This window comes from Rhinoderma darwinii, chromosome 1 (assembly GCF_050947455.1).
Source record: "Rhinoderma darwinii isolate aRhiDar2 chromosome 1, aRhiDar2.hap1, whole genome shotgun sequence".
NCBI classification, from domain to species: Eukaryota; Metazoa; Chordata; class Amphibia; order Anura; family Rhinodermatidae; genus Rhinoderma; species Rhinoderma darwinii.
The window spans coordinates 268,082,448-268,104,056 of NC_134687.1; the positions used below are offsets into that span (position 1 = coordinate 268,082,448).

Genomic DNA, 21,609 nt, shown 5'->3' on the forward strand with positions numbered 1-21,609 from the left:
CCCCGCGACGTAATAATCCGTCGCTGAGCGCTAACGATACAGTTAGCGCGACGGATTATTACGTCGCTGAGCGCGAAGGGGTTAAAGTCCCAGAGCACCTACCTTCTAATATAACTAACTTGTACAAGCATATAAGGATATAAGTATATAAGATATACAGTAAGTCTAAAACACTTCGGAAAATATTTTTGCTTTCACAAGACCAACTATATCTATATTTTCCTCCAGTACCAAGGCCTCCAGCTTTCCCATTTTGCTTGCTGGACTTCTGACATTTGTGAATATACACTTTAACTTGCTTTTGAATTTTTCACTTTCAGTATCAGAAATGTGATTATTTGACATTATTTGGGCATTTTTATTTTCATTGCTGTTTTGTAACAAAAGGATCTCCTTATCTTGTTGTCTAGTCCTCTCCCCACAGTCTGTTCAACCCCACCAATATAGTCTGACCCCTCTCTAACCTGACTACCCCTTTATTTTCTACATTGACCTCCCTCCTCAGACCTAGTTTAAATACCCCGCCACCCCAGCTAGAATTCTCTCCCCCAGCACGACGGACCCCCTTCCATTTAGGTGCAAATCATCTGCAGAATACAGTTTGTACCCCAATGAAAGGTCAGCCCAGTGCTCTAGGAACCCAAAGCCTTCTCCTCTACACCAAGACTTAAGCCATGTATTTAACTCCCTGAACTCCCGCTGTCTTTCCTGTGATGCGCATAGCACAGGCAGTATTCCTGAGAATACAACCTTGGAGGTACTTCCATTTCAGCTTGTAGCCAAGTTCTTTAAAATTATTTTTAAGGCTCCACCACCTACCATGTATTCTGTCGTTGGTACCCACATGGACCACGACAGCTGGATCATCACCAGCCCCTCACAGTAATTTATCCACCTGTTCCACCAAGTTGCCGAATCCTGGCACCAGGGAGACCGCAAACCATTCGGTTGAGGTGGTCTTGGCGACAAATTATTCTTTCAGTCTTCCTGATCATAGAATCCACTACAACTACCAATTGTCTTGCCTTATCTGCATTACCATCCCGCCCACTACCATCTGGGCTGTTGTCCCGGCTGTTAGAGAGATCATTATCCACTAGGGCTGCCATTTCTGAGACTGACACCCTCGCATCATCACCGAACTTGGCAATTTTGCTTGGAATATCAGAAACCGGATTGGCCTTTCTTTTCTTGGACCCCTTTCTACTACCCCTAACTATATTAACCCAGCTACTTGCCTGGTCCTGCTCACCCATGTCTTCACCCTCCAGGTCTACCCCACTAACTGCTTGTTCAGTGAGCTGCATTCTCCGCTCAAGTTTGTCAATCGTCCTCAGTGTTGCATTTTTCTCCTCCAGATCTTTAATGCGAGCTTCCAGGTGAACAACATGCTCACATCTGCCATACCGGTATTCACCCTGGAACTCCTGCTCCAGTTGTGTATACATATGGCACACTGTGCACTGAAGAAAATCTCCAATCTTGCTGTCCTTATCCCAGTTACAAAAAAACTGTGAACAATTAACTCCTTTTCAACTCCGGTTTTATAACTCCACTTATATCACAAGCCACTTAATTTGAGCTAGCCAGAAGAGAGCAAGCTCAGAGTGAGTCCTGCAGTCTAATTTATATCACCTGAGAGCAGTTAACCTCTCCCCCTAGTCAGCTGCGCTAATTCCTGTATTTCGATACTAATCTGTGCGGCCGCACAGCTTAGTATTGTAACACTGACCGTGTTACTTAGTAGTGTAATGCTGACAAGAAGTGCGTGCGCAGTCAGCATGATGTGATGTGACCGGTGCTGCACTAATGAGCGCCGGCACAGAAGACAGACATGTCGGGTGCACTATAGATATATGCCTGTACATTAAAGTTTCAAAAAAAATAAATCCCCCATAAATCACCCCATTTTAAAAACTGCACCCCTCAATGTATTCAAAACAGCATTTAGAAATTTTCTTAACCCTCTAGGCGTTTCACAAGAATTAAAGCAATGTAGGGGTCAGATTTACAAATGTGTTTTTCTTTTTACATTTTTTTTGCAGAAATTAATTTTTAATTACATTTTTTTATGTAACGGAAGGTTTTACAAGAGAAACACAACTCAATATTTATTGCCCAGATTCTGAAGTTTTTAGAAATACCCCACATGTGGCCCCAGTGTTTGGTCGTCGTGGGCCAGTTAAATGGCCCCCTAGGTCTCCCGATCTGACCCCCTTAGACTTTTATCTTTGGGGTCATCTGAAGGCAATTGTCTATGCTGTGAAGATACGAGATGTGCAGCAACTCAAACTACGGATACTGGAAGCCTGTGCTAGCATTTCTTCTGCGGTGTTGCTATCCGTGTGTGAAGAGTGGGAGAAGAGGGTTGCATTGACAATCCAACACAATGGGCAGCATTTTGAACACATTTTCTAAGTGGTCAGAAACTTGTAAATAACTCATGAAAGAATAAAGTAACGTTAAAACCAAGCACACCATTGTTTTTCTTGTGAAATTCTCGATAAGTTTGATGTCACATGACCCTCTTCCCATTGAAAAAACTAAAGTTGGATACAAAATGGCCGACGTCAAAATGGCCACCATGGTCGAAACCCAGCTTGAAAAGTTTCCCCCCTCCCATATACTAATGTGCCACAAACAGGAAGTTAAAGAGGCTCTGTCACCAGATTTTGCAACCCTTATCTGCTATTGCAGCAGATAGGCGCTGCAATGTAGATTACAGTAACGTTTTTATTTTTTAAAAACGAGCATTTTTGGCCAAGTTATGACCATTTTCGTATTTATGCAAATGAGGCTTGCAAAAGTACAACTGGGCGTGTATTATGTGTGTACATCGGGGCGTGTTTACTACTTTTACTAGCTGGGCGTTCTGATGAGAAGTATCATCCACTTCTCTTCAGAACGCCCAGCTTCTGGCAGTGCAGATCTGTGACGTCACTCACAGGTCCTGCATCGTGTCGGCACCAGAGGCTACAGTTGATTCTGCAGCAGCATCAGCATTTGCAGGTAAGTAGCTACATCGACTTACCTGAAAACGCCGATGCTGCTGCAGAATCATCTGTAGCCTCTGGTGCCGATGTGTCCTCGCTCGTCTGACACGATGCAGGACCTGTGAGTGACGACACAGCGTGATCTCTCGAGAACACGGCTGTGTCTGCACTGCCAGAAGCTGGGCGTTCTGAAGAGAAGTGGATGATACTTCTCATCAGAACGCCCAGCTAGTAAAAGTAGTAAACACGCCCCGATGTACGCACATAATACACGCCCAGTTGTACTTTTACTTTTCAACACGCCCAGTTGTACTTTTGCAAGTCTCATTTGTATAAATACGAAAATGGTCATAACTTGGCCAAAAATGCTCGTTTTTTTAAAATAAAAACGTTACTGTAATCTACATTGCAGCGCCTATCTGCTGCAATAGCAGATAGGGGTTGCAAAATCTGGTGACAGAGCCTCTTTATCACCAACCATTCCCATTTTATTTAGGTGTATCCATATAAATGGCCCACCCTGTACAATAACAACTTCATACATCGCATGAAATAACCGTACAACAATTGTCCGATAGCATTTACAATATCAAGGACGTGCTTTAACTACGTTTTGTTACATATAACATTAGAACAAATTAACTAATCAATCATAACCCCCACCCACCATAGCTCAAGGACCCATTCGTTTTTAATCAGATTGCTAAAAGAAAATAGAACATCAGATCTAGTAGTCATATCTGGCGACACCCAGAAGCATCTTATACCTCCTCTCCCAACTCCCAACCTTCACCGAGACCCCAAGTTACCAAGTGTCCCAGCAACAGTTCTGGTCAAATACCAGGACGTATAATGGAATGGAGCCATCAACTCCACAATCTCACTTGGTTGATAATGTTTACAAATAAAGATCTTCCACTTCTGGAAAAATGTTGAAGCTTTGGCTTCCGGAGTACGCTCTATATCTAATTTATCCATAAGTATACATTTGTTCATCTGGTACATAAGGTCAGTAAGTGTAGGTATAAGAGACGTAAGCCATTGGGCCAATAAGCACCATTTAACAATCCGCAGAAACTCATGAAGGGCTTGTGGTATACAATCAAGGTCAGGAAAAACATGAAATAAGAGGTAAAGGCTCCATGGTAAGTGAGATTTCCCAAGTATCCTTTATAAACTGCAATATCTCGGTCGAATACGGAACGAGTTTGAGACATCTCCATAGTCCATGAATAAGGTCCGTTTTGGGAGTGGCACATCTTGGGCAAGCAACTAATCTATCTGGCGCGTTAGGGTGTGGGGATATATTGAAACCATAAATAGCTTGATGTAAAAATTTAAAATGTGTTTCACGCCATTGCTCATTTACAACCGCTTTTCGCACTCTCATCCACCCCTTTAGAATTTGTTGAGTCAGATCCGAGACCGGAAACTCTCTATTCCAGGCCTTAAACAGTAATGAAGAGGTAGACCTCGCCTGTCGGTCCCTAAACGTTTTGTAGAGAAGTGATAAAGAGGCTTTAGATGGAGGAGAGCCAATCAAGGAATCAATAGGATTCTCCAAGCACATCAGCGAAATGTCTCGAAGTAGAGATCGTAGAAAAGAACGTAATTGGCAATAAGCCAGATAATGATGTGAAGGGACATTAAAAGTAGCTGCTATCTCCTGAAAGGACATTAAACGATTTTCAGAGGGGCGCAGGATGTGACTAAGTTGAGAGATGCCCAAGACGTGCCGCTGCCGAAAGTGAGGATTATCTCTCCCCTGGGGGAAACCTGGGTGTCCCCAAAGATTCATGTGTGTCCCCAAAGATTCAGGCGCTGAGGAAGCTTAAACGAAGACCTAAGAGACTTCCATGCCATTATAGTATCTCGTAGTAATATGCGTCGTCTCACAGTGGTAGGAAGAATACCAAAAGCAGTATGCAATAAAGAGAACTGCAGAGGATATACTATACCTGCCTCTTGAGAATAATTGGAGTAGTAGTTAGATTTCTGCATCCAATTAATCCCATGACGAGCAATCCTAAATTAAAACTACAGAGATCAGGGAAATTGAGACCCCCCAAGTCTTTAGGTATCATAAGTTTCCTAAGGGCTATCATTGGGCGTTTTTGAGACCAAATGAAAGAGGTAAAAGCAGCATTAAGTTTCAAAATATCGGTATGTTTAACCCCTTAATGACCAGGCCATTTTTTTACGTTTTTCCATCGTCGCATTCCAAGAGCTATAACGTTTTTATTTTTGCGTCTACATAGCTGTATAAGGTCTTGTTCTTTGCGGGACAAGTTGTATTTTTTAATAGCACCATTTTGGGGGACATATTATTTATTGATTAACCCCTTCCCGCAAAATCACGTACAGTTACGTCATGGGAGATGGACTGTTCCCGCATCTTGACGTAACTGTACGTCATGGAGATGAAGCTGGCTCAGGAGCTGAGCCAGCGACATCACCGCTGGGTGACAGCTGTATGTTACAGCTGGCACCCTGAGGTATCGGCCAGGACCGGAGCTAGCCTCCGATCCGACCGATTAACCCCTCACATGCTGCGTTGAATAGCGATCGCAGCATGTGAGGAGTTTATAGCCACCGGCGCCCCAGCAACATGATCGCTGGGTTGCCGGTGGCTGCAAAGGCGATCGGAGGGCTAATGCTTACCTCCCGGTCCGCCAGCAACGGAATCCTCCTATGCCCCGTCGTCGGCGGGGCCCAGGAGGCTTCCGGTACCATCGGCAAGATGGCGCCGGCTCAGCTTCCGGCTCAGAAGCTGAGCCGGCGTCATCAGCAGTGGGTGTCCGCTGTATGTTACAGCGGACACCCCGATCTATCGCCAGGAACCGGAGCTAGCTCCGATTCCTGGCATTAACCCCTTCGATGCAGCGATCCATTGTGATCGCTGCATCCTAGAGGTTTGTAGCAAATCGGCAGCCTTGCCACGCGATGGCAAGGCTGGCGACTGCTACCATGGCAACAGGAGCCCTAACAATGGACTCCTGTCTGCCATTACGTAAGCTGATTAGGCCCCGCCCAGAGGCGGAGCCTGATCGGCTTGCTGTCAGTGAACAACTGACAGTTCTAATACATTGCACTACATAGGTAGTGCAATGTATTAGAACATCAAACAAACTGTTGGACCTTCAAGTCCCCTAGTGGGACTAAAGAAAAGTGTCAAAAAAGTAAAAATAAAAGTTGTAAAAAATACAATAAAAGTTTCAAATAATAACACAAAACACAATCGCCCTTTTTCCCTTATCAAGTCATTTATTATTGAAAAAAATAATAAAGCCATACATATTTGGTATCGCTGCGACCGTAACGACCTGAACTATAAAAATATTATGTTATTTATTCCGCACAGTGAACGCCGTAAAAAAAATAACTAAAAAATACTGACATAATTGCTATTTTTTGGTCACTTTGTCTTCCAAAAATTGAAATAAAAAGTGATCAAAAAGTCGCATGTACCTAAAAATGGTACCTATAAAAACTATAACTCGTCTCGCTAAAAACAAGCCCTCATACAGCTCCGCCGACGAAAAATTTAAAACCGTTATGGCTCGCACAACTTGGCGACAGAAAAAATCCATTCTCTTTACAAAAGTTATTTTATTGTGCAAAAAGTTGTAAAACATAAAAAGTGCTATAAATTAGGTATCACCGGAATCGGACTGACCCGCAGAATAAAGGTAACATGTAATTTATAACACGTGGTGAACGCTGTATAAAAAGAACTAAAAAAATATGCCAGAATTGCTGTTTTTTGGTCACCTTGCCTCCCAAAAAAAAAAGGATAACAAGTGATCAAAAAGTCGCGTGTACCCCAAAATGGTACCAATAAAAACTACAGCTCGTCCCGCAAAAAAAACCAGCCCTCATACCACTACGTCTATGAAAAAATAAAATTAGTCAAGGCACCAATAAGCCAGGAAATAAAAATATGCAGTTGTGCAGCCCGAGGGGAACATTTCTTCTGTTTCAAGTGGCGAATTATCAAGGCCCCTAAAATTAGGGAACCAGGACGTGGGAGGGCCCAAACATATCTGCTGGAAGTGAGGGCGCCCGTATTATACCAGGACAAAACTTCCCAGCAAAATTCCCCAAACTTCAAAGGTGCGGAGTGCGGACCAAAAGGGGGATAAGTAAAGACCATTTATTAGTGCGACACCGGCCTGTGCAGAAAGGATTGTGTCACAGCATAACACACATCTATGGATTATTTTTTTTTACCCCACTATACCACCTGACTATGGCCCTTATATACTCCGCCCGCCTTACATGTACCCCCACATTATAAACGGAAACACCAGTAAGACTCCAAACAAAACTACTACAAGCAAAATCCACGCTCCAAAAGCCAAATGGCTCTACCTCCCTTCTGAACCCTACAGCGGCCCAAACAGCAGTTTACTTCCACATATATGGCATCGCCATACCCGGGAGAACCCTTTTAATAATTTTTGGGGTGTGTGTCTCCAGTGGCACAAGCTGGATATTGGCATATCTATTGAAAAACCATTTTCACTCTGCAACATCACGTGCACACCAATTTCTGCCAATCACCTGTGGGGTTAATATGCTCACTACACCACTAGGTGAATACCTTGAGGGGTGTAGTTTCCAAAATGGGGTCACTTCTGGGGGGGATCCACTGTTTTAGTCCCACAGGGACTTTGCAAATGCGACATAGCGCCCAGAAACCAATCCAGCAAAATCTGTACTCCAAAAGCCAAATGGCTCTCCTTCCCTTCTGTGCCCTACTCTGTGCCTAAACAGCAGTTTATGACCACATATGTGGTATTGTCATACACAGGAGAAGTTGCTTTACAAGTGTTGTGGTGCTCTTTTACATTTATTTGTTGAGAATATGAAACATTTTCAGCTAAAACTACGTCTTTTGAAGAAAAAGGTTTTTTTTTATTTTCACTGCCCAATTCTAATAAAATCTATGAAACACCTGTGGGGTCAAAATGCTCACTACACCCCTAGGTGAACTCCTCAAGGGGTGTAGTTTTGTGAATGGAATCACTTTTGGGGAGTTTCCACTGTACTGACACCTTAGGAGCTTTGCAAAAGTGACATGGTGTCAAGAAACCAATCCAGCAAAATCTGTGCTCCAAAAGCCAAATGGCACTCCTTCTCTTCTGATCCTTGCCGTGTGCCCAAACAGCAGTTTATAACCACAAATGGGGTATTGCCGTACTCCAGAGAAGTTGCTTTACAAATGTTGGGGTTCTTTTATTCCTTTATTTGTTGAGAAAATGAAAAATGTTGAGCTAAAGCTACGTCTTATTGGAAAAAAAGGATTTTTTTTATCTTCACTGCCCAATTCTAATAAAATCTATGAAACCCCTGTGGGTTCAAAATGCTCACTACACCCCTAGATGAATTCTTCAAGGGGTGTAGTTTCCTAAATGGAGTCACTTTTTGGGTGTTTTCACTGTTTTGGTCCCTTAGGGGCTTTGCAAATGCGACGTGGTCTACGCAAACCATTCCTGCTAAATTTGAGCTCCAAAAGCCAAATGGCGCTCTTTCCCTTCTAAGCACCGCCGTGTGTCCAAAAAGCCGTTTATGACCACATGCGGGGTATTGTTTTACTCGGGAGAAATTGCTTTACAAAAGTAGTGGTGCATTTTCTCCTTTTAGTCCTTGTGGAAATTAGAAAAAATTAGCTAAACCTACATTTTCTTTGAAAGAATGTAGATTTTCATTTTCACGGCCTACTTCCAATAATTTCTGCAAAAAACCTGCGCGGTCAAAATGCTCACTATACCCCTAGATAATTTCCTCAAGGGGTATAGTTTCCAAAATGGTGTCACTTTTGGGGGATTTCCACTGTTTTGGTGCCGCAAGAGCCTTTCAGATCCGACATGGAGCCTAAAATATTTTCTAATAAAAAGGAGGCCCCAAAATCCTCTAGGTGTTCCTTTGCTTCTGAGGCCGGTGCTTCAGTCCATTACCGCACTAGGGCCACATGTGGGGTATTTCTAAAAACTGCAGAATCTGGGCAATAGATATTGAGTTGCGTTTCTCTGGTAAAACTTTCTGTGTTACAAAAAAAATTGATGAAAAATGAATTTCTGCAAAAAAAAAAAGAAATTTGAACATTTCACCTCTACTTTGCCTTAATTCCTGTGAAACATCTAAAGGGTTAAGAAACTTTCTAAATGCTGTTTTGAATACTTTGAGGGGTGAAGTTTTTAAAATGGGGTGACTTATCGAGGGTTTCTAATATATAAGGCCCTAAAATCCACTTCACATCTGAACTGGCCCCTGTAAAAATAGCCTTTTGAAATTTTCTTGAAAATGTGAGAAATTGCTGCTAAAGTTCTAAGCCTTGTGATGTCATAGAAAAATAAAAGGATGTTCAAAAAACGATGCCAATCTAAAGTAGACATATGGGTGATGTTAATTAGCAACAATTTTGTGTGGTATTACCATCTGTCTTACAAGCTGATACATATAAATTTAGAAAAATGCTAATTTTTGCAATTTTTCGCTACATTTTGGTGTTTTTCACAATTAAATACTTAATGTATCGAGCAAATTTTGCCAGTAACATAAAGTCCAATGTGTCACGAGAAAACAATCTCAGAATCGCTTGGATAGGTAAAAGCATTCCGGAGTTATTACCACATAAAGTGAAACATGTCAGATTTGAAAAAATCGGCTGTGTCCTTAAGGGGTTAACTTTTATTTGGGGGGAAATAGAAAAAAACCTGAAATTTCGTCACTCTTTTTCGCGTCTTAAATCTACGCCGTTTACCGTGTGATATAAATAACACTAACTTTATTCAGCGGGTTGTTACGATTGCAACGATACCAAATTTGTATAGTTTTTGTATGTTTTACTACTTTTACACAGTAAAAACGCTTTTTTTTCAAAATGATTTGTTTTTGTGTCTCCATATTTGAAGAGCCGTAACGTTTTTATTTTTTCGCCGATGCGGTTGTATGAGGGCTTTTTTTTTGCGGGAAGACTTGTAGTTTTTATTGGTACCATTTTGGAGTAGATGCGACTTTTTGATCACTTTTGATCACATTTTTTTTAAGTCCGTATTCACAGAAAACAGCAATTTTTCCATAGTTTTTCATTAAATTTTTTACGGCGTTCACGGTGCGGGTTAAATAATGTAATAGATTTATATTCCGGGTCGTTACGGACGCGGCGATACCAAATATGTGTAACTTTTTAACTTTATTTTGTTTTTTTTAATAGTAAAGCATTTTGTGAGGGGAAAAGCTGGGTTTTTCATTTTTTTTCAATTTTTTTTTTAAAATTAACTTTATTAAACTTTTTTTCACTTTTTTACTAGTCCCATTAGGGGACTTTAATATGCGATTCTGCGATCGCATTTATAATACACTGCAATACTTTTGTATTGCAGTGTATTATTGCCTGTCCGTTTAACACGGACAGGCATCTGCTAGGTCATGCCTGTGGCATGATCTAGCAGGCATTCACTCCAGGCAGACCTGGGGGCCTTTATTAGACCCCCGGCTGCCATTGGAGACACAGATACTCGGCGATCGTATCGCCGGGTGTCGGTGGGGGAGAGAGGGAGCTCCCTCCCTCTCTCCAAAACCACTCAGATGCGGTGCTCGCTATTATGCACCGCATCTGAGGGGTTAAACGGGTGAGATCGATACTAATATCGATCTCACCCGGCAGAGCATGGACGCTCCCAGCCCTCAGCTGCCTCTGGCAGCTGAGAGCAGGGAGATTTGACAGCTCCCTGCTCTGTAAACTTATTCCGATGCCGAGATGTAAAAAGTCTATGGCATCGGAATAAGGCCCGTTAGTGACCGACGTAGAAACACGATGGGCCGGTCACTAACGGGTTAAGAAGAGGTATAGTCTGCATTGGATACAACAATCCAGGGAAGCTTACCATTTAACCCGTTAGTGACCGCCAATACGCCTTTTAACGGCGGCCACTAACAGGCTTTATTCTGATGCATATGCCTTTTTACGCCACTGCATCAGGATAAGTAAACAGAGCAGGGAGCCGTCAAATCTCCCTGCTCTCAGCTGCTCTGCCATGTGAGATCGATATTCGTATCGATCTCACCCGTTCAACCCATCAGATTCGGTGCTGAATAACGTGCACCGCATCTGAGTGGTTTTGGAGAGAGGGAGGGAGCTCCCTCTCATCCCACTGACACCCGGTGATAAGATCGCCGAGTATCTGTGTCTCCAATGGCAGCCGGGGGCCTAATAAAGGCCCCCAGGTCTGCCTGTAGCGAATGCCTGCTAGGTCATGCCGAAGGCATGACCTAGCAGATGCCTGTCCGTTTTAAACGGACAGGCAGTAATACACAAGTATTGCAGTGTATTATAATAGCGATTGGAGAATCGCATATTAAAGTCTCCTAGTGGGACTAGTAAAAAAGTTTAATAAAGTGAATTTAAAAAAAATGTGAAAAAAAATGTAAAACCCACTTTTTCCCCTTACAGAATGCTTTACTATTAAAAAACCAAAATAAAGTAAGAAAAATAACGCATATTTCGTATCGTCGCCTCCGTAGCGACCCCGACTATAAATCTATTACATTATTTAACCCGCACGGTGAACGCCGTAAAAAATGTAATAAACTATGGAAAAATTGCTGTTTTCTGTGAATCCTGACTTAAAAAAATGTGATAAAAAGTGATCAAAAAGTCGCATCTACTCCAAAATGGTACCAATAAAAACGACAAGTCTTCCCGCAAAAGAAAAGCCCTCATACAACTGCATCGGCGGAACAATAAAAAAAGTTATGGCTCTTCAAATATAGAGAGACACAAAAACAAATAATTTTGAAAAAAAAGCGTTTTTACTGTGTAAAGTACAAAAACTATACAAATTTCGTATCGTTACAATCGTAACAACCCGGTGAATAAAGTTATTGTGTTTATTTATATCACACGGTAAACGGCGTAGATTTAAAGCGTGAAAAAGTGTGGTGAAATTTCAGGTTTTTTTCTAACCCCCCCCCCCCCCCCCCAAAAAAAAAAGTTAATAAATGTTAATCAATATGTAATATGTATCTCAAAATGGTGCTATTAAAAAATACAACTTGTCCCGCAAAAAACAAGACCTTATACAGCTATGTAGACGCAAAAATAAAAAAGTTATAGCTCTTGGAATGCGACGATGTAAAAACGTAAAAAATGGCTTGGTCATTAAGGTTAAAATAGGCTGGTCATTAAGGGGTTAAAGTAAATTATATTTACCCATAAAAGATAGTGGCAAATGACGCCATCTCATTATTTCATTTACCATTTTAGACAACAAGGGAGTATAGTTTAGTGTATACACTGAGTCCGGGGTACGTCCAATATTGATCCCCAAATATTTGATCGAACTTTTGGAAATGACCACATGTATATTAAGAGTAGACAAGTTAGGCGAGGATCGTGTCCTAGATAAATCTAGTAATTCACATTTTGCCACATTAACCTTAAAGCCAGAAGAAACCTCAAAGGCCTTCAACAGATCAAAAACATGAGGAAGGTCTTTGAGTGGATCGGATAGAAAGACCAGAACATCATCCGCAAAATATGACGCTTTAACCACAGTCGAGCCCACCGTTATACCATGAACATCACCATCAGCCTCCAATGTCCTAATAAAAGGTTGAAGGGCAATATTGAAAAGAGGGGAAAGCGGACAACCTTGTCGCGTGCCCTTGGATAAAGGGAAAGGGGGCGACAAGAAACCAGGGGTATATACCCTTGCTGACGGTTCAGTGTAAAGTGCTGTCAAATACGTGTGAAAAGAACCTACAATGTGCATAGAATCCAGAGTTCTGCTTAACCATCCCCAGTCCACCATATCAAAAGTTTTTTCGGCATCTACGGTAAGAATCGCCGGGGACGGATGAGCAGAAGGATTAAGGTTTACTTCATCTAAGACACTCAGGATTCTACGTATATTCGATACCGCTGGACGGCCCTTGACAAAGCCAACTTGTCTAGGTGAGATTAACTTGGGAAGAATGGAGGCGAATCTATCCGCCATTATTTTAGACATCAGTTTCAGATCTAAATTAATTAACGAGATCGGTCGATATGATGATGCCACGTCAGGATCTTTATCTCGTTTCCGCAAAACCTTTATATATGCGACATTGGAGGCTGGTGGGATCGGCTGTCCAGTTAGGTAGCCATTGTAAAATTGAAGCAAACATGGGGCAATTTGATCCCTCATAGCTTTAAAATATTCACCAGTATAACCATCGGGGCCTGGAGCTTTGAGTTTCAAGGAGTTAATAGCAGATTTAAGCTCATCCTCTGTAATTGGGGAATCTAACAAAACCTTTTTTTCTTCAGTAAGAGCAGGTAAATTAAGGGAGTCTAGTGAAAGAGGAATCACATTAGGTGTATTCTGGTGGCTAGCATAAAGATTGGCATAAAAATCCTTAAAAATTGTATTTATCTGTTGGGGATGACTCTGCGGCTGACCGAACTGATCCTTCAACATTGCAATAACAGAGTGTGACCATGGACCTTTAGATAGTCTAGCCAAGAGACTGCCTGCTTTATTACCAAACCGAAACAATTTTGCCTCTAAGGCCGACCGCTTCAGTTTCTCACCCTTATCTGACCATAACTCGTAGTCACTTTTAGCTTTTTTCCATGATTCTCTATTTACTGGAGAAGGTGAATTCTGAAAAAGGGTGTAAGATTTCCTGAGAGTGTCAAACACCAATTTTTTGTTTAGTGACTTTCTTAAAGTTAGAAAAATGGACAAGGAGGCAGCACTTCCAAAATGTAGAAAAATCTTTAACCCATGCAACGTTTCAATCCCTCAGGATCTTTCTCAAGCATAATTATGCTTGAGAAAGATCCTGAGGGATTGAAACGTTGCATGGGTGAATAAAGGTTTTTCTACATTTTGGAAGTGCTGCCTCCTTGTCCATTTTTCTGCCTGATATTGAGGACCTTCGACCAGGTTCTGAAGAGGCGTGCACTCTCCTGGCGGTTCGGTGCTGTGGTAACTCTCTACTTTTTTGTTAAAGTTAGAGACATACGCCATAATGTGACCCCGCATTACTACCTTTGCTGTATCCTAGTAAAGCTGAGGGTTAATTGCATGAGCTCCATTCGTCAATTCAAATTCCTGCCACCAACCTTCAAGCCGGTTCTGAAAAGATTCCTCCATAGCTAGATTCGACGGAAATCTCCATAAGAAATCAGTACCATGGGGAAAACCATCATGAATGTCTAATAACACAGGAGAGTGATCCGAAATAAGCAGCTGCTCTATTGCACAATATCGTATTCGTTGCAGTAAAAGGGGAGATGCTAAAATGTAGTCAATGCACGACCAGGATTGATGTGGGTGGGAATAATGGGAATATTCCCTACCTTCTGGGTTGTGCAAACTCCAGATATCATTTTAAATCCGTTTCTGTAAGGAATGTCTTTAATACTGTTCCTCTTGTGGGCAAGGGATACCCTCCGCCCTGATCTGCATTGGTCTTATCTTCACTCGGGTGCAAAACTACATTCAGATCACCTCCTAAAATTTTATGCGGATGATGGTCTGCTCCAATTGTAGTGCTTAGACTATGAAAAAAGGATGAGCTACGGACATTTGGACCATATACACTACCGTTCAAAAGTTTGGGGTCACCCAGACAATTTTGTGTTTTCCATGAAAACTCACACTTTTATATTTATCAAATGAGTTGCAAAATGACTAGAAAATATAGTCAAGACATTGACAAGGTTAGAAATAATGATTTTTATTTGAAGTAATAATTTTCTCCTTCAAACTTTGCTTTCGTCAAAGAATGCTCCATTTGCAGCAATTACAGCAATGCTTTTGGCATTTTAGCTGTTAATTTGCTGAGGTAATCGGGAGAGATTTCACCCCATGCTTCCAGAAGGCCCTCCCACAAGTTGGATTGGCTTGATGGGCACTTGCGTACTATAAGGTCAAGCTGCTCCCACAACAGCTCTATGGGGTTGAGATCTGGTGACTGCGCTGGCCACTCCATTACAGATAGAATACCAGCTGCCTGCTTCTTCCCTAAATAGTTCTTGCATAATTTGGAGGTGTGCTTTGGGTCATTGTCCTGTTGTAGGATGAAATTGGCTCCAATCAAGTGCTGTCCACAGGGTATGGCATGGCGTTGCAAAATGGAGTGATGGCCTTCCTTATTCAAAATCCCTTTTACCTTGTACAAATCTCCCACTTTACCAGAACCAAAGCAACCCCAGACCATCACATTACCTCCACAATGCTTGACAGATGGCGTCAGGCACTCTTCCAGCATCTTTTCAGTTGTTCTGCGTCTCACAAATGTTCTTCTGTGTGATCCAAACACCTCAAACTTCGATTTGTCTGTCCATAAAACTTTTTTCCAATCTTCCTCTGTCCAATGTCTGTGTGCTTTTGCCCATATTAATCTTTTCCTTTTATTAGCCAGTCTCAGATATGGCTTTTTCTTTGCCACTCTGCCCTGAAGGCCAGCATCCTGGAGTCGCCTCTTCACTGTAGACGTTGACACTGGCGTTTTGCGGGTACTATTTAATGAAGCTGCCAGTTGAGGACCTGTGAGGCGTCTATTTCTCAAACTAGAGACTCTAATGTACTTGTCTTGTTGCTCAGTTGTGCAGCGGGGCCTCCCACTTCTCTTTCTACTCTGGTTAGAGCCTGTTTGTGCTGTCCTCTGAAGGGAGTAGTACACACCGTTGTAGGAAATCTTCAGTTTCTTGGCAATTTCTCGCAGGAAATAGCCTTCATTTCTAAGAACAAGAATAGACTGTCGAGTTTCACATGAAAGCTCTCTTTTTCTAGCCATTTTGAGTTTAATCGAACACCAACAAATGTAATGCTCCAGATTCTCAACTAGCTCAAAAGGAGGTCAGTTTTATAGCTCCTCTAAACGGCAAAACTGTTTACAGCGGTGCTAACATAATTGCACAAGGGTTTTCAAGTGTTTTCTAATCATCCATTAGCCTTCTAACACCGTTAGCAAACACAATGTACCATTAGAACACTGGAGTGATGGTTGCTGGAAATGGGCCTCTATACACCTATGTAGATATTGCATTAAAAACCAGACGTTTGCAGCTAGAATAGTTATTTAGCACATTAACAATGTATAGAGTGTATTTCTGATTAATTTAATGTTCTCTTCATTGAAAAAAACTGTGCTCAGTATAGTAATACATGAATGTATGGGAGCGCGGCTGCGGCTGCGGCTGTGTAATTCAGCCAACAGCCACGCTCCCGAGTCCTGGCAACCACACGGGGTCAGGATGATGCGATGCGGCCGGCGCTGCACTAATGATTGCCGGCACTGAAGACAGAACATTGGGGGCGCTCTACAAAACACCCCCATGTTCTGTCTCCAGTGCCTGAACTGCTGCTCATTAGTGCAGCGCCGGCCGCATCACCTCATGCTGACCGCGCGCGCACTTCCTGTCAGGAGCTGGGCAATGGCTATATTACACAGCTGCAGCCCCGCTCTATAACGGCGGAGATCAGAGAAACCTCTCCTCTCCGCCGTTATTCCCCTGAATGCTGCGATCACAGCTGACTGCAGCATTCAGGAGAAAATGAGAAGGGAGGATGCCCCTGGATCGCGTTACAGGGAATTCTTGTGACGCGATAGAGGGCCATACCATATATGGGCAGACAGCCCAGGGTCTATTGACGGACCCCAGGGCTGTCTTACCATATTTCATGTTGTTAGGACCATACCCAAGTATGTCCTAACAACTGCCTGTGTACTATCAGTACACAGGCTAATGTACTGGCACATATCTGATATATGTCAGTACATTAAAGTTTAAAAATAAAGTAAAAACAAAGTATTATTAAATTTAAAAAAAAATACACATTCACCTTTTTTACAATAAACATTAAAATAAGTCTCAATATATAAATTATTCACACATTCAGTAATGGCACGCACAACAATTTTTTTGCATCATTTATGATGTGTACGCTGTAAAAAAATGAAATAAACACTGCTTTCTTTCACTTATTAATGTGAGGCGCGAGGTGCGATGAATTTAACCTCCATGTTCCTCACATTAATAGTAATTAACCCCATCATGTACCTTACATATTAACCCGTTATGACTGAGAAACATGATGGGATTAATTACTATTAATGTGAGGCACATTCAAAATTCATCACACGTCGCGCCTCACATCAGAAAACGGAAGAATTTTTTTTTGTTATTACTGTTGTCAAAGTATCGAAATTGGTATCGAAATCGCAATACTAAACGAAGTATCGGTATCGCAGTCCAAATTCTGGTATCGTGACAACCCTACATTATACAGACTAATTTGTTCTGTAGGGCTAGTAAGTAGCACATTTACCCAATGTCCCTCAGAATCTTTAGACACTTGTGACACTTTATAAGAGAGCTTTTGATGTACAAGAATAAAAACTCCTGCCTTCGAGTCTATAGCCGGAAATCCAAATACCTGGCCTACCCATAGCCTTTTCATCCTAAAAAAAAAAATCTGCCTCTGACAAGTGCGTTTCTTGCAAGAGCGCTATGTCTGTACGTAATCGTTTTAGGTGGCGCAATACCATCATGCGTTTGTGTGGTGACCTGAGACCTTTGACATTCCAAGATATAATTCTCATATAAAAACAATTAATGAATACGGTATGAGTATAGGTGTCCCTGAGCATGGATTCCCTCATCACTAACAGCAAGACCAAACTTCTAACTTGCAACAACCGAAAAATCACCGCACTGGAAGTGTGGAGCATTACCCTAACTCCCACCCATTGGTGCAATAAGACTTCACTTATTTCCGACACACAGAAATACAATACTATAAAAGCATAAAAGTTACATCATAGAAAAAAATATAGTCAATGTCCTTCCTTACCCCCCCCCCCGCCTTCGTATAATCAGCCAGGTAAGCAAAGCAATAAAGACAAATTGAAATAGCTAATATGTCCATACCACCATTCCTAAAACGGCAACGCATAGGAGAAGACATGTAATGCAGCCATATCTCACCCGAATTTGGTAAGCATAAGAAGGTCCAACCCAAATCAGTCAATCATCTGTAAAGTAAGATAGTAGCTTTCCCTTTTGAGTTGAACATCTAAGCGTTGTCAGGTAGTATCTTAAGAGAGACGGCCGACCCTCTGTGGCTTCGGAGAAGACGGAGTAACTGAAGCAGTGTCCCGAATTTCTTCCTCATTCTGCCTCAGGAACCCAGAGGGAAGGTGAGTAGAGGTCGTAGGAGAATTTCTAGGTGTCGAGAACTTCAAGCCTGCTAAGGCCTCTTCCGGAGACTGAAACGATTCAAAAGATCCATCCGCGTGGAAGATTTTAAGGACCGCAGGATATAGTAAAGCGAATTTCACCTGACGATTACAGAGATCTGAGCATATTTGAGAGAAGGCTCGTCTTTTCTTTGTAACCTCCGCTGAAAAGTCTCCAAAAATGAGAATTCGATGCCCCTTGTAATCCAAACCATACTTTCTATTTTTGAAAGATTTTAGCACAGTCAGAGTAATCCAGATACTTTACAATTACTTGCCTCGGACGATACCTCACAGCATTAGCGTCACTGCGGGTGTCCAACTTTGATGCATGTAAATCGACTGCAATTCTATGTGCTCGTTCCACCCTACAAGGATGATGTATCCCCAGAGCTGCAGACAAATCAATCTCACACAGATGCCTCAAATCCTTAGATGGTACAGATTCCGGCAAGCCGACGATTCGTAAATTATTACGTCGAGATCGATTCTCGAGGTGCTCAACCTGCTCCCACAATTTCTTGTTTTCTAGATGGGTATCTCGGACATGTTGTCGCAGATCCTTAAAGGGAATGTGTCGCAAATTAAACCTTTATTTTTAAGTGTCGTTACTTATTTCTATTATATTTTTTACGTTTTTTGCTGTATTTTTTATTTTTTTTCCATATGGTGGAAAGTATTAAAAATTAAATAATAATTTGACATGTTTTCCAATGTTGGCCACCAGGGGGAGCACTTCCCAGAATTACAGCAAGGTGAATAAGGCAAAGCAACCTGACTCACAGCTGCTGTAAATGTGGGAGGGAATCTCACCCCCCCCCCCTCCCACAAGCCAGGAAAAGGTGTTTTCAAATTGCTAAGCAGTGTCCGGCAGCCATATTGGGTGTGATTCTGCAGCTGGCAGAAGTTATAGGACACACCAAAAGGCTAAGGGTATGTTCACACGCTTAAGCGGGATTCACACGACCGGGTCCCGCCCGAGCCCGAGTATCGGCCGGTAAAATCGGCCATTTTTCCCGGCCGGTTTGCATTATTTTTGCATCCGTTCCGGGCCGGGCAGATCTGGACAGTGACATCAGCGGCAACTCCTGAAGGGGAATCCCCATGTGTTCGGGGATTCCGCTTCAGGAGTTTCCCCTGATGTCTCTGTCCATATCTGGGCAGTGACATCAAGCGCTCTGTCCAGGAGCGGAATCCCTGAACACACGGGGATTCCGCTCCTTCAGGGAGCTAAAATGGAGCTAGCACATAGCAGAGTCGGGAGATACCTCCCTGCTCTGCTATAGTGGCGTCGCTACAGTAGTAGCAGCAGCAGCAGCTGCTAGCGGCGCCATGGAAGGTGTCGCCGGGCCAGGGCGCTTTTAAAACAAGCAGGGGAAGGGAGCCAGCGCAGTGTTTTCCCGGCCGTCAAAAAATCGGTCTTGTGAATAGCCCCATTAGGGGTCTATTATTCCTAATGCAGCCGGGTGCCGGCCGATTTATGAACGGCCGGCACCCGGCCGGGAAACCCTGTCGTGTGAATGAGGCCTTACTAAACAAAGGGAAAACAGCTCCTGATTTTCAGCCATTTTTTAATCAAACTCGCGTTTTTTAACGGCCGTTTTTGGAGCTGTTTTTCTATAAAGTCAATGGAAAACAGCTCCAAAAACGTCCCAAGAAGTGATATGCACTTCATTTTGGACGGGCGTCTTTTTACGTGCCGTTTTTGGAAAACTACCACGTAAAAAACGCCCTGTCGGGACGCTCCTGAGTTTTCAGCTGAAAACATTGTGTGTCAACATCCCCTTAGGGTATGTGCACACGCTAACTCATTTACGTCTGAAAGGACGGAGCTGTTTTCAGGAGAAAACGGCTCCGTCATTTCAGACGTAATTGCTCGTACTCGCGTTTTGCGAGGCGTCAATTACGGCCGTAATTTGGAGCTGTTCATTGAATTCAATGAAAAACGTCTCCAATTACGTCCAAAGAAGTGTCCTGCACTTCTTTGCCGAGCCTGTTATTTTACGCGCCGTCTTTTGACAGCAACGCGTAAAATGACAGGTCGTCGGCACAGTACGTCGGCAAACCCATTCAAATGAATAGGCAGATGTTTGCCGATGTATTGGAGCCGTCTTTTCAGGCGTAAATCGAGGCGTAAAACGCCTAGTTTACGCCTGAAAATAGGTCGTGTGAACCCAGCCTTAGAATGATGAAAGTGAAGTGAATGACTTTTCAGTTGACCGGTTTACACGCCGTGTATTTGACATGCTTTTTTTTGTGCACATTTTACGTGCAAAAAAACACATTAAAAATACGCTTGATTACACTTGATTTTGCGTGTTTGGGGGGGATTTGTGTGTGTGTGTGGGGGGGGGGGGGGGTGCTCGCCGCTGATTCTTCAAAACAGCTGATAAGCGGCTATGAAATATCAGCGGCACCCATGCACACTCCGCTCTGCCACACACACGGGAAAAGTCTTAAAGGGGTTGTCCAGGAAAACATGGCGCCGCACCTGTCCTCCGGTCGTGTGTGGTATTACAGCTCTGTCCTATTCACTTCAATGGAGGTGAACTGCAATACTAGACACAACCTGAGGACAGGTGCGGCGCTGTCTCTCCAATCCGGACACCCTTTCTGTCCTGAGATGTCCCGACGGGGGAGCCGGGTGTCAGAGCCACCCACCGCCATCACTGCAGACAGAACCATACAACTACGGAATGAGGGCAGGGCTTGTCCTGAGTGAACTGTCTCTTGTTATGGACAGATTTATATTCACTTGAACCCCATCTGATGAACCGGTAACCTAGGTCCAATCACATGACAGAGGGGGGGATCACCAAAAACCCTGTGCACCCTCAGCCCGTCCATCCAGCCCTTTCCTGGTTATATCTGCTTCAGGGAAAGCTGGGTGACCACCATTACCCCTCCTACTGGAGTGTTTGGGGATGTGACTAATGAACCTCTCAGTCTAAGCACAACAAGAGAGATTTATCGTTCAGAGGTCTGGGAAAGCTGGGTGACCACCATTACCCCCTCCTACTGGAGTGTGTTTGGGGATGTGACCAATGAACCTCTCACACTCCAGTAGGAAGGGTAATGGTGGTCACCCAGCTTTCCCAGACCCTTGAACGGTAAATCTCTCTAGTTGTGCTGAGACTGTTTGGGAATGTGACTAATGAACCTCTCAAACTCAGCACAACAAGAGAGATTTATCGTTTAGGGGTCTGGGAAAGCTGAGTATCACACGAACAGCGGGCATATTGTTTATCACCCAGCTTTCCCAGGACAGTTACATCATGTGTCCTTTATACAGTGTCTCCTGCCCGTCGGGGGAAAGGAGGAAGGGGGGGCGCCCGTTTAGGGGAGAGGGGGCCGTCGGGGGTCACGAGAGCGGGTG

At 43.0% G+C, this 21,609-nt stretch overlaps 1 protein-coding gene across 4 annotated transcripts in view; it reads left to right on the forward strand.

The window, feature by feature from the left end:
- BTBD2 (BTB domain containing 2) overlaps positions 1–21,609 on the forward strand; it is a 277,215-nt gene that overhangs the window by 23,163 nt on the left and 232,443 nt on the right. The window lies entirely within an intron of this gene.